The sequence below is a fragment of the Squalius cephalus genome (genome assembly GCF_949319135.1).
Source record: "Squalius cephalus genome assembly, chromosome: 15".
Lineage (NCBI taxonomy): Eukaryota > Metazoa > Chordata > Actinopteri > Cypriniformes > Leuciscidae > Squalius > Squalius cephalus.
This window is the reverse complement of record NC_137136.1, coordinates 23,131,394-23,144,867: the sequence shown is the minus strand read 5'-3', so window position 1 is coordinate 23,144,867 and position 13,474 is coordinate 23,131,394. Positions and strand designations below refer to the sequence as shown.

The 13,474-nt window shown below is 36.2% G+C and overlaps 1 protein-coding gene across 1 annotated transcript in view; it reads right to left on the bottom strand.

Moving 5' to 3' along the window:
• The window catches only part of spmip4 (sperm microtubule inner protein 4), a 69,089-nt gene that overhangs the window by 51,400 nt on the left and 4,215 nt on the right, over nucleotides 1-13,474 (bottom strand). Inside the window, exon 3 of the mRNA XM_079894919.1 lies at nucleotides 11,681-11,714. The gene's annotated coding sequence lies outside the window, so the exon portion shown is untranslated. The remainder of the gene's footprint in view (nucleotides 1-11,680; nucleotides 11,715-13,474) is intronic.

The window sequence follows — 13,474 nt, the reverse complement described above, 5'->3', positions numbered from 1 at the left end:
ACCAGCTTGGAGCAGCAAATGATCATCTTGGACTAATGACTAACTTGAACAAGATAGTTTACAACAGCTAATGACTAGCTTGGACCACTTAATGATCAATTTAGACTAGCTAATGACCAGCTTGTACCAGCTATGTACCAATATTATGGCCTTTTCAAAAATTAGATTTTGTTTTTGGGGTCTACTGGAACAGGTTTTCATGCTTAAAAGTGATCTCTATTCCCAGTCTGTCAGTAAGAATCTGTTTAGTGCTGGTCTCTATGAGCCCCTCCTTCTGAAAATTGCAATCTGCTCTGATTGGTCGGCTGGACCAGTATGTTGTGATTGGTTAACTGCTTCAGTACCACGAGTTATATGGTAAGTTAGTGAGTTAAGCCCTTTATAACTAATTTGGACCAGCATATGACCAGCCAATGGCCATCTTGGACCAGCTATAACCAGCCTGGACCAGTAAATATCCAGTTAGATCAGTTAATGACCATCTTAGACCAGCAAATAACTAGAGTGGGATTGAGAACCATTGGTTTAGACTAGCTAATATAACCAGCTTAGGTCAGCAAAGACAAACTGGTAGTTGGTTTGTTGCTGGTCCATTATGGTCTACCAGCCAATGACCAGCTTGGACCAGTTAGAAACTTTCCACAATGTTCCAAAATACACACCAGCTAACTTAATCTACATTTTTCAGCTTGTTAAAGCTGTCAAAAAGCTGACTGTCAAAGCAATTCACCAGCATAAGATCAGTTCTTTGTTTTAAATTAAATAGAGCTATATGAGAACATGAAACCCTTTAACAGCTCTGCATGATTATAAATCAAGCAAAAAGAACACAACCATTTATAACATTTCACACAGGAAGACATTTGAAACTAACTCTGAACATAGACATTTCTCATCTTTAAAGACACAGTAATGATTGCCGGAGAGAGAAGAGCAGCCCGTGAAGTCTTTCTGTCTGTAGCCAAACCACAAGCAGCCTGAATAATGACTGTTTCTCTAATTCTTGACCAGCATATCCAATCTCATTGCCCAAAAGCCTGATCACACAGAACAGCTTGTGAGGCCTAAGGGTAAAAGAACTGAAAACAGAGCTTGGCCCTGATTGCTTCTAACACACCGATTTCGGGTTCAAAGCGCACAGCTGTGAGAGAGAAACAGAGCCCCGAGCCGGGAAGGTCAACAGACAGTGTTCGAGGGGATGGGGCACGAAGCGATCCACCCGGAGACAGTCAGCAGCTGCGGAGTGACAGCGTGAGCTGGCTGGACCGCACTCCTCTCTCACCATACAAAGACATCATGCCACATCGCTGTCATGGCTGTCAGCGCACCGACCAGCTCGTTAACAAAAGAAGAGCCAATCAGAGCTCTGAGCTCAAGATATTGACAAGAGTGCGAAGACTTTGAGTCCTTAAGTAGCCAATCAACAAGGCAGACAGGACAGAAGTTAATTAACCAGAATTCTGTGAAAGGGGATAAAGTGATAATGACATCAACACAAAGGCAAATGAAAGGGTTGGTCGCTTTTGGATTGAATCGCTTAAGATGCGATTTAGCATTCACTCAAAGGAAGTAGCTTATGATGATATACAATGTGCTAAACACATGTTGCTGGAGTTTTCGCCTAGAAATGTGATGTTATTTCAAAACACAAAACTAAAAGTTACAGCATGTTTCACCATCCCCCTATCCTGCCTTGTTTTCACTGTGAGGGCAATGAGAGTTTAAGCATGTCGTTTTTGAAAAAATAATGTTTGTGTGTTTTTCATGGGCTGAGCGTAAATATCGAGTTTTTCTGACATTTGCGCAATATTTATTTGTGGAGGGAAAAGGTTGACATGTTGTCGACGTTCAGCTCGTAAAAGAGCTCACTCAGGTCCTGTCCCCGAGTGTGGTCCCACCATGCGCTTCTTGACGTAAATTATTCCCGGCAAGTGAAGAAATACTTGAATCATTTCATGCAAAATATTGCCTCTGGCCTCTGGGTTGTGTACAGTAATAAATTCTGTTTGGAGCAGGCGATGTTTTTTATTCAAAATATCACAGTGACAGTTTAAAGACTCTGGAATTACAGCTAATTAAAGAGACCTTATAGTGAACCTCAGTGTGATTGGCAGGAAAAAGCTTGAGCATCATTTGCTGAGCTTCCACCTTTCAGAAACGAATACAGCATCAAAATCAGTGCAAAGTCATCTGACAGAACCAACAAAATAGTTGTCATAATATTTATGTCACAGGAATTCAAAGGCTGCAAGTGAACTACAGGTTTAAAAGTACAAAAAACAAACAAAAAACAATAGAAATCTATGGTCAATAAGAAAAACTATGCTAAGAGCTTAGAAATGCAGTCTTAGTATATAGTTTTATGTATTTTTTTTTTTTTTTTTTAAACAATTATGAAGAAAAGTTTAAATTCACTGACTCTAAAAATGTCATGTGGTGTGACCATCAAATAAAAAGTAATAATATATTTTCCTTGTACCTTGAATTCATTTGAGTCTTATCCATTTAAAAAAAAAGTTTTAAGTATATATTTAAGCAAAATATCATTTGAATTATTTAAGACTTTAATTCATGTCGGGGCTGATGTCCTACTGGTTAGCACACAAATCCAACTCGAGGTCCTTTGCTGATCCCGTTCCCCTCTCTCAACCCAACGCTTTCCTGTCAATCTCCACTGTCCTATCCACTAAAAGGCCAAACAAATATTTGGGGAGTCGCACAACATGACGTTTTACAACATGAACTAACCTTGCAATTTCATAAAAAGGTTAAATTATCAATATTTTAAGATACTTACTGACCTTCACACATAACCTTAGTCATGTATAATGTATGATTTTTATTGATCATGCATTGATCTTTTTTCTCATGTTTTTAATATTAATCACAATACATTACACTATTTCAAAACCCACCTTATATCTTTTTGCTACTTGTTTCCCTGACTCTATGATCTGATTTCTACGTTTATGTACCACTATTATGTTATCCATCTCAATTTATTTGTATTGTTTCATGTCATGTTTATTTGTACTTTATTGTAAAGCGACCTTGAGTTTCCTGAAAGGCGCTATATAAAATATACGTATCATTATTATTATTATTATTACATGATCTTGATTTGGTGGGCAAAAGTTTTTCAAATAATAAGCAGTTTTTCAAAAAAATATTTTTTCAAAGAAAACTTCATGAGCTTTTATATTTTTAAGGCTTTTTTCTTCCTTAAAGGGATAGTTCACCCAAAAATGAAAATTATCCAATAATTTACTCACCCTCAAGCCATACTAGGTGTATATCATATGACTTTCTTCTTTCACCCACTCGACTCTCTCATGAACGGACATTACCGGAAACTAGTGATTACAGTTTATAAAGTTACAATTTTGGATATTTTTCTTACAAAAACGCTTTACTTCAGAAGGCCTGTATTAACCCCCTGGAGTCGTATGGATTACTTTTATGATGGATGGATGCGATTTTTTGGGCTTCAAAATCTTTGAAGTTATTCACTCCCATATAAAGCTTGTAAGGGCCATGATTTTTTTTTTAAATATAACTCCGATTATGTTTGGCTGAAAGAAGAATGTCATATATACACTTAGGAAATTATGGGATAATTTTATTTTTTTGGGTGAACTAACCCTTTAAGTCATCAGGACAGTTGCATCACACTGTTTGACTTTATGCCACCTAAAAATATTCGAATTAAATTTAATTCAGCAATGAAACAATTCTCTTTCTTAAAGATGTGTATTCAAATCTTTGTATGTGAATTGCATTTTTAATTTATTTTTGAATAAGTAGATCTGGACAGTAAAATAGTCATTGAATCTTAATGCATTTATTGAGAATGTAACAAAGTGGAAGCAAAATAATAAAAAAGGCTATATGCACAAAGCCTCATTCTGAATAGAACCTCAAAAAGAGTAGGCTATTCAAAAGTGGAAGCAAGCTCTTTGGTTCAGATCGGGCTGTGTTGTCCTCAGTGGTGTTTGAGCTTCAGAGTCACGCATGTCTCAGGCTGTGAGGGCACACATCTCTCCCATTCCCAGGGTTTATTATTACAAATAACCACTTCCATCTGCACGCTGACACTCAGTGGGGCACGGAGCCAGAGCAGATGCATACCAGTCTGTCCCTCTCCCAGTGAGAGAAGGTATGTCAGCAAACCCTCTCACCAGATCCTCAGTTTAAAACCACCGTGGACATGGTGATGAAAAATAAGAAATGGACTGGCGAAATCTGGAGGAATTTCGTTTTTTGCTTCTCTTCTTCTCGGTCTCTCTTTCTGTCACTCTGTCCTCTGTTACTAGCCTGACCCTCACCTTCCACCCTGTGCCTCTTATCTGTCAGTGATCCCTCATTCTCCTGCCTGTGATTGGCAGTCCTCAAAAGAAACTCTCCAACCAGAGTGGAGGAGGTCCTGGTACAAAAGAAAGTCACCACAAAACAAACAATCTGATGGGAATGTGGCGTCTCGCTAACTCACTAATGAGCCCAACAAAGGCATGAGAACTGCGTATGGGAGGTTTACAAGTAAATGTTAATATGATATTTACTTTAAGGTAAAGTAACATTTTGATTAAAATACCTTCTCCTTTCCCAGTTTAGAGACAATGGTAAGACATTCATAGGTTGTAACCCCCAAAATGCAAACACTGTGGATCCGTTTTGTGATTTTGTGAACATTTTCTTCTTGTTTTGTTTGAGCATCAACAGCCTGACATGGCAACATTAGCTCAACCAATGGTTGGGGGCAGGACTATCTGGCCAACCAATGGCAGATGAGGTGAGTATCCAGAAAACACAATTTTTGCAATTCTATTTGTCGATGATATGCATCTGCGTCAATTATTTGTTATAGGCTATGTATATGCATATATGTATGCTGTCAAATCGATTAATCGTGAAAAGTTTTTGTTTACATAATATATGTGTGTATCTACAGTATATATATACACACACACACAGCATAAACGTTTGTTAGATGCGATTAACAGCACTAATACACACACACACACACACACACACACACACACACACACACACACATATTTGTTACACATCCCAGTGCATGAAATGTTTAATTTTTATATACAGTTTCTCAGAAAGTAATATTCATTGCTAATGCTTCTGATCTACTATTAACCAAGGAATAATTTACTCAAAAATATAAATTCTCTCATCGTTCACTCATACCAAAATTATAGGATTTTTTTTCTGCCATAGACAACAAAATGAGATGTCACATTTTTTTTTTTTTTTATATATATATACAGTGAAAGTGAATGGCGATTAGGGGCTGTCACAGTAAAAAAAAAAAAAAAAGACAAAAAGCATCAGGCAGTTATGAAAGTGGTCCAGATGGCTTGTGCGCTATATTCCTCTATACGTCCTCTAAAGGCATCATGATTTGTTACGACGAAACACACAAGAGGCATCATGTATAATGACCTTTTCAAATTATGACACGTAACCTGGCATGGCACGCAAGTATCAATTTAAATTTTGATATTTTCCTCCAGCAAAGCCATTTAGAATAAAGTCAGATGAATCTTTTTTTTCATTTTGAGCTTGAGAAACCTAGTCATCACTTCCTTTCATAGTATGTAAAAGATACGCGTCAACATTCTGCTACAAAAGACAGAAAACTCCAAACAGCTTTGGAACAACATGAAGGTAACAGAATTGATGACATTTCTCTAAACACCTTTATGTCAGTTACTATACTTCCCATATAATTCACTCTTAGCTGAATGCTGTATGAATTATTCTGCTGTGTGCCGAGTATTCAATAACTCATTTCAGCTTTGTGGAATAGTTGTGCGTGGCCTGCCAGTGACCCTTTGCTCTTGAGGTGAGGTCAGGCTCTCCTGTAGGCCTCCCAGCTGTCTCTCTCCCTACACCCACACGTCCCTCTCCGCTTGCCCTCGGATTTCTCTCTCTCCTTCTTCACTCCCCCGGTTTTTCCTCTCCCTCTTCCAGAAGGGTTGACAGCTCCAAACAAAACAGGGCCTGTGAGCTGACTGACACATTCTGCCTCTGAAAGGAGAGCATTTAACACGCCTCACACCCTGCACTGCCCACCACACACACACACACACCCTTAGCCAGCCGAAACAAAACGCCAGCATAGAGAAAAGAGTGGATCGGCCAGAGTTTGGGGGGAATCTGCACCTTGAAGAAGAGAAAAGGGGGAGAAAAGATTTGAGAGAGGGAGGAAAAAGAGTTTTTTCAGGTTCAAAGACAGTCTTTTCTCCCGCCTGCACCCTGTCACTCATCCTGAGCGGGTTGCCCGGAGGATAGCGCTCCTTTTTCATTGGTGTCATTCATCCATCCGTCAGGCTGATGTGCACTCCAATGGGTTTGGTGGAAAGCTGCGGAAACTTCCTGTCAGGGCCTGCCGTGAGATCAACACCTGTTGGAGTGAGACGGAGTGCCGCTTTCCAGCCCGCACGCTAAAGCCACATATACACAAACACACACTCAACAAACACAAACAAACCATACTATCTCCTTTCTCACAACTCTATCAGATATATTTATATTAGTGTTAAAAGACATTAACAGTATAAAACTGCAGTTATGTTTGGCTTTATGATGGCAATGCGGATTTGGCATTGTGCAGTCTGAATTTAGAAAAAACGACTATTTATTTTTGAAAGAGGCTTATATGTCGAGGGATGGGCAGTATTTCAGATACATGTATTTAAAATACGTATTTGAAATACAAAATGCTATTTTGAATTTTAAAGCCTTTGAAAAAAATCAAATGTAATTTGTATTAAGATGAGTATTTTTGTATTTTCAAAATACATAAAATACTTTTTGCCAGTCAACCTCTTTATCAGGGTACTGATTTTGTGCATCAACTAGTTCAGACATTCACTAGCTCAGCATTGGATCAGCGATCTTTTTCTTTTCTTTTTTTTTATAAGGTGAGAATGTCATGATCAATTCTACTTGTTGATTTAAGTTAAAATATTGCATTATTCACTTCAGTTAACTTGAAAGAATAAAAGAGCACAGACAAGTGGGAAAATAGCGTAAGCCAATCAGTCTTGACCGGTTGTTGATTTTTATCAACTAGCTTGTCAAATGTGTTTAAAGCATTACTGCATGTTAGGGCTGGGTGATATGACACTACATGTCATAGCGATGATATAAAGTGTGAATTGATGGAACTTTTTCTAAATCGTTTACATAGATGGGCCTATTTGTGGGGTAAGCAAATGTATCCGTGCAGCTTTTAGTGGGCAGGAATTATTGGACCGTTGGAGTGGAAAAACAATCACTGATGAATGATACACCACAAAAATCTTCAGCTTTTAGTTTTATTGTACATAAAAAATAATAATCAAAAAGTGGTAAATAGTGTCAAATGATTCTAAATTAATTCTAATTTTAAATTTTAGATACACTTTCTAATTTTAATAAACTTATAGAAACAAATAAACTTTACATAAAATAAACATAAAATTACTTAAAAAGCATTGGACTACCTGCAAAATAATAATAATAATAATTTAAAAAAAACTCAAAAAGAGTTTGATATTCAGTTTATGCTGTGGAATCAAAACTGATATTGAGAATTGTGAAACCATGATATTGTTACTGTGAAGTAAAATTGAGATTTTGGTCATATCGCCCATCCATATTCTTTGCTAGATAGCAGAAAAGGTTCCCACAGTTTTACATACAGTATGAATTTTTTAATAGTGTTCACCACAAGTAATAGACTACATTGTAACCAGAAATAAGTAGCCTATATAAATGGCTGCTATTTTGCATAAGTTTATTTGTAATTGCCAGAAAGAAAGAAAGAAAGAAAGAAAGAAAGAGATGAGGTTAGGAATGAAAAGTCAGTAGGCCTATGTAGTTTCTTCAATCACTGTGGCCTGTACCTGCACTGGATGGCCAATTTCACATGTATTTTGTGTATTTTCAAAATACAAAATACTGTATTTGTATTTAAATACATTTTTTCACACAGTATTTTGTATTTGTATTTTAAATACATTTCCATGTATTTATGCCCATCTCTGAATACGTCTATATATATATATATATTTTTTTTTTTTTTAATGATGAAAACACATTACATAAAATATAATAATAATAAAAAATAAAAAAAAAATAAATAAATAAATAAATAAATAAATAAATAAATAAATAAATAATATTAGGTAAAGGATTCATGATAAAGTAAAAAAAAAAAAGCAAAAAAAAAGCATATAAGCGATTTAAAAAAAATCTGATGCCAAATAATTGTTTGAAAAAATTCAGATAGATTCGGTATGTGTTTGGCTGGCCAATATATATATATCTATATATATATATATATCTATATATATATATATATATATATATATATATATATATATATATATATATATATATATAGCTTTTGTTGTTCCAAAGCTGTATGGAGTTTTCTGTCTTCTGTAGCAGAATGTTGACACATATCTTTTACATACAATGAAAGTAAGTGATGACTAGGTTTCTCAAGCTCAAAATGAAATAAAAGCATCAAAAATGTATATATATATATATTATATATATTATATATATATATATATATATATATATATATATATATATACACACACATTTCTTTTATATTTTTAATATATATATATAAAAACGTGGAGGGAAGTTGAGAAAGAAACCGGATGTGTCATAGTAGAATTGTGAAATTATTTTAGAAGTTGGTGCCTTCTAGACTGAGAAAAGCCAGAAAATGTATTTTTGGCTCATGTGGATGAAAGACAACAACTCCCAGAATGCACTTGTTTCGCTGCCCTACGAGGCCACTCCCAAGCCACGCCTACCGGTACAGAGGGCAGTATCGGAAGAAATGATACAACTAGGCTACTAGTTGACTCGAAACTGAAAAGACGCTGTTTTATCGTGAGATCACCCTCTATGGGCGGGTTGAAAACATGCGGAACGAGCTCCTACTACTGGCTGTAGTCTCTAGCCTCTGGCCAAAATAGCCTCCGATTAAACAAAATGACGATTTTTGCGTCATCGGAGGTTTTTTTCCAGACACACAATACAGAAATCTCTCGTCTCAGGGGGACATGAGGGAGGGAAGCTCGGTCATTCGAAAACACTACCGGGTTTCTACTGATACAAAGCTTAATGCTAATCGGTGAAGTATCCCTTTAATTTCTACAGTGAACAAATAGTGTAATTTTAGATTTAGGCAGCTTGTAGGATAAGTGTGTCTCGTAAAGTGTAAGTGCCAAACAGAATCTCCAGGTGCTCCCTTGAGAACCAGACCAAAAAATGTACCTGCACCCTGTATATAACTACATTTTATAGTTACATTTTTAGTTAACACTTCTATTAATCAGTTAATTTGGTAAAAATCAGTCTATCACTACTTTGAACCATTCAAAAATTGGTCAAGCTTTCAAATATAAAGAAAAAAAAGAAAAAAAAAGAATATATATATATGCAGGCGTCCAAGACAATTTTGTAAAATATTGGCATACTTGTTTTTCCTTTTCTTTATTTCTTCAAATGTAGACTTCAAATGTCTACTTCATCATAATAGAAAATACTACATTTACTCATGACTTTTATTCCACCACAGAACCGTTACTTAAACTTCACTCTCACAGCGCTGTTCCCGGCTGAGCAATCTGAGCCATGTATGTTGTCATGAAGCTGTGATGCCAGAGGTGCCGTGATGCTAAATGAACTGACCACAGTCCTGCTATCAGGTACATTCTCATGGAGACCATTAGTGCTGCTGTCCCCTGAGGCGGGCCTTTGAATAATGCATGTGAGAGCTCGGGCTCTACGTGGCCTGAGGCATATCCACCGCTCTTGTTACCTCTCATGGCATATCCTGTCAAGAGTCACAGGTCAACATGTCGCCTGCTGGACTGTGTTACACACGGCTCAAACCACCACAGACAGATTCTGGTTTCAAAAGCAGAGCAACGAAAGTAATCACTGGCTTTTATGAAGAACTCTTGGAGAAAACGTAATAGGTGGACAATAGCTGTACTTTTCTTTTTCACTGATTCTGTTCACTTTTTTTTCCCCCTTCCAAACCTTATTCTATTTAGCATTACCTGAAGGATGTAAGGATCTTAGTTACTTATGAGATGTGACTTGTGAAATATTAAATTGTTCAATATTATAAAATAGCTGTTTTCTATTATAATATATTTTAAAATGTAATTTATTCCTGTGATGCAAAGCTGCATTTTCAGCATCATCATCAGAAATCAGTCGAATATACAATCATTTTTTATTAATATTTATTATTAATAAATAATATATTTTATTATTATCAATGTTGAACACAGTTGGTCTTGAAATATAAGACTTTTGTAATATTATAAACGTCTTTACTGATATTTTTGATCAATTTAATGCGTCCTTGCTGAATAAAAGTATTACGTCCTCGTTCAGTTGTGACACAGATTTTACACTGGAAAATACAGTGCCAACATTGTTCATCTTGAAAAAGTCAACAAAAATCCCCTTAAAACCAAACATTTATAAAAGTAGTTGTATGCCCAACAATTCACAATACTATTAAAATAACATTTACTGAATAGGAAAACTAACTAGTAAATGCATAATGTTGAGTATTTGGTTGAATGGTTTCATGCTTTAAGACAATCATTTGCATGAAAAATTGTGGTTTGTGATTCTGATTGCAAGTGAACCCGTATTTATTATAGACCCGTATTTCTTTTATCTTGCATAGTTTTGTTCATGGTTTTCAAGGATGAAGTCATGCAAACTCTCCATCTTGACTTCTGCTTAATTTATCAAGCTTCTACCAAGTGACAGACGAATTTGTGCCAAAACACAGAGGTTGATTGGACACATGACATACACAAGAAAATATACAGTGTTTTCTCCCTTTTAAATTGATAAGCCTATTTATTATTCGATCCTAATTAGACATGATTCCATAGTTGCAGTTAATTGTTTGCAGCTTTTTGCTTCCCTGATCTTCCCGAGATATCTAAACTGGAAATAAAGAAATAAACTGGAACTAACACACCTGAATCTTTCTCTTTTTAGATACAGAAACACACACGCAGTGTTCAGTCTTAATTGGAGTGAATGAAAGGATTGTGTGTGGGCTGGAGGAGGGAAATGAGTGTAGTGTTCTGCTGAAAGTGATCCCTGTCACACACAGGATGTCTGCTCACTCTCTCAAAAGCCTCCATCACACACACACACACACACTATTTTATATATATATATATATATATATATATATATATATATATATATATATATATATATATATATATATATATATATATATATATATATATATATATTAAGGAACTGAGAACCTAAGAGAGAGAGGCATCAAAATAGAGAGAGTGGGACAGCTGCCGATTCCCACAAAGTCTGTTGTTGCGGGCAGAGCGGACTGGAATTCCCCCATTCATGTATGTAAAGGCACCCGCAGTCCCCGTAATGACTCGCAATGACCACGAAGCCTTTATAAGACTTCACTATATCAACAATCTCTCATTGTTGCCATTCTGCACACATTCGTGCAAGCCAAGGAGGCATTTCTCTTCTCCAAAAGACAATTCTCTCAGAACACTCATACTCACACACATATACAAATGGAGAGAATATTAAAGGGATAGTTGACTCAAAAAGGACAATTCTGTCATCATTTACTCACCCTCATGTCGTTCCAAAACTGTATGACTTCCTTTCTTCCATGAAACCAAAAAAGAAGATATTGCAATTAAAATGTTGGTCAAACTTAAATTAAACAGTAGGGCAAACTTAAATTAAACAAATGAGTTCAATCAAATTAACTTTTATAAGTATTTATAACTTACATTTACTTTTGAGTTCACAAAACTGACACATTTTAAGTAAGTTTTAAGTGCCTTCTTTTAATTTAGACAAATTTAAAATGAACTGAAACTGGGCTAGGATTTCTATTTCCCATGCAGAATGCTTTGTCATGGCACTCGAAAGGGAGAGTGAATGCTAAAATTAAGTGTTATATAATGTTTTTTGAGTAAAATGGGAGATTTAGGTGTGTTTTGCTATGTTCATTTAGAAGAGTTTCTGTTATGTTGGGTTTTTGGGGGGTTCCTATCTTAGTGACAAGTGGAGCATGAGCTTAGTTTGAGAAGAGGTACATATTAAATGTTCTATAACGCTGTACTCATTCAGCAATTGCTATGCTGTGCAAATGCTATCAAAGCATTGTGTTACCAATTAGCAAGTTAGCATTTATTGAATTAACTAGTTAAAGCTAGCCAAGTTTCCACTGCTAAAAAAATAAAGTTGAGATTATAATGATAATTTTAAGTGAAATGTATGAATAAGCTTACTCAAATATTTTAAGTTAAGAGTAAATAAAAATATAAGTTCTGCTTAAACTTTGAATTTCTTAACTTAAATTTTTTTTTTTATAGTTTTGCCATCTTATACGGGTTTACTTTGTAACATCTTTTGAGTGAACTATCCCTTGTCACATTTTTTTACACAATAACACCCTAGCAAACAAAAATATATGGAATGTTTTTTTCATGAAACGTTTTAGCTGGATTTTTAGGTTTAGAAATAATATTTCACAACATGTAACACCCAAAGTCCTTTTTTTGTGCTTTCATAAAATCTGTACAGGGATTTGGTGTTTACTGAAAAAATGCAGTTGTAAACAAATGAAGAATAATGCTGTAGAGTTAGTAGGATTATACAATTAGAAGTTTGTTGTTGAACAATCTGAATCATCTTAATCAAACTGAAGACGTTCACAAGTTTTGGCACTGTTTTAGCACTTAGTACAAGACTTGTGAAACGGAGCGAGAGGGAGAATATTATTCCAGGGTGTTTTGGCACCAGAGGACAGCTCTATGAAAGGTTACCCAGGTGGTCTTTCCTCAACTCCTCCGTCTCTCCCCCAGCAGAATGTCAGTTTCAATTCCCTGGCTCAATCCCCCAGTCCCTTACCCAAATCATCATGTGAACCTCAGATTGCTTAAATATGGGCCTGTGAATCTGATACTCTGTTGGGTTTGGAGACTTGACGGAGGTGCTGAGAGCCGGCTGATGAGGGGGCCCAGCCGTCCGCCATATTGCCGCCCAGTATGCCGTGTCATGTTCTCTGAACAATCGCCCGTGTCCCTCTAGTTGGGTAAACAACAGAGGCTGTCAGCCGGTGTCAGGTTTGGGCTTTTCAAAGCAAAAGAAGGAGAATGACAGATGACTGCTCTGAGTGTAGCCGACACTTTGCTGATAATGGTGATCTGAGTGCTGATATGGAGAGGCAGAGAGCGAGATATACCCGGTAAAACATACAGAACCCACAGTTTTAACAAACACACTGCTGGGAAAGACTGCGAGGCGCTTTCAGTGAGATTCCCCGGCTCGCCCGATTCTCTGATTCTTCCGTGGTGGAATTTGACATGTGTTGAGGTTGAATCACATCCACAATAGTGAGTTAGCAACGAAAAGC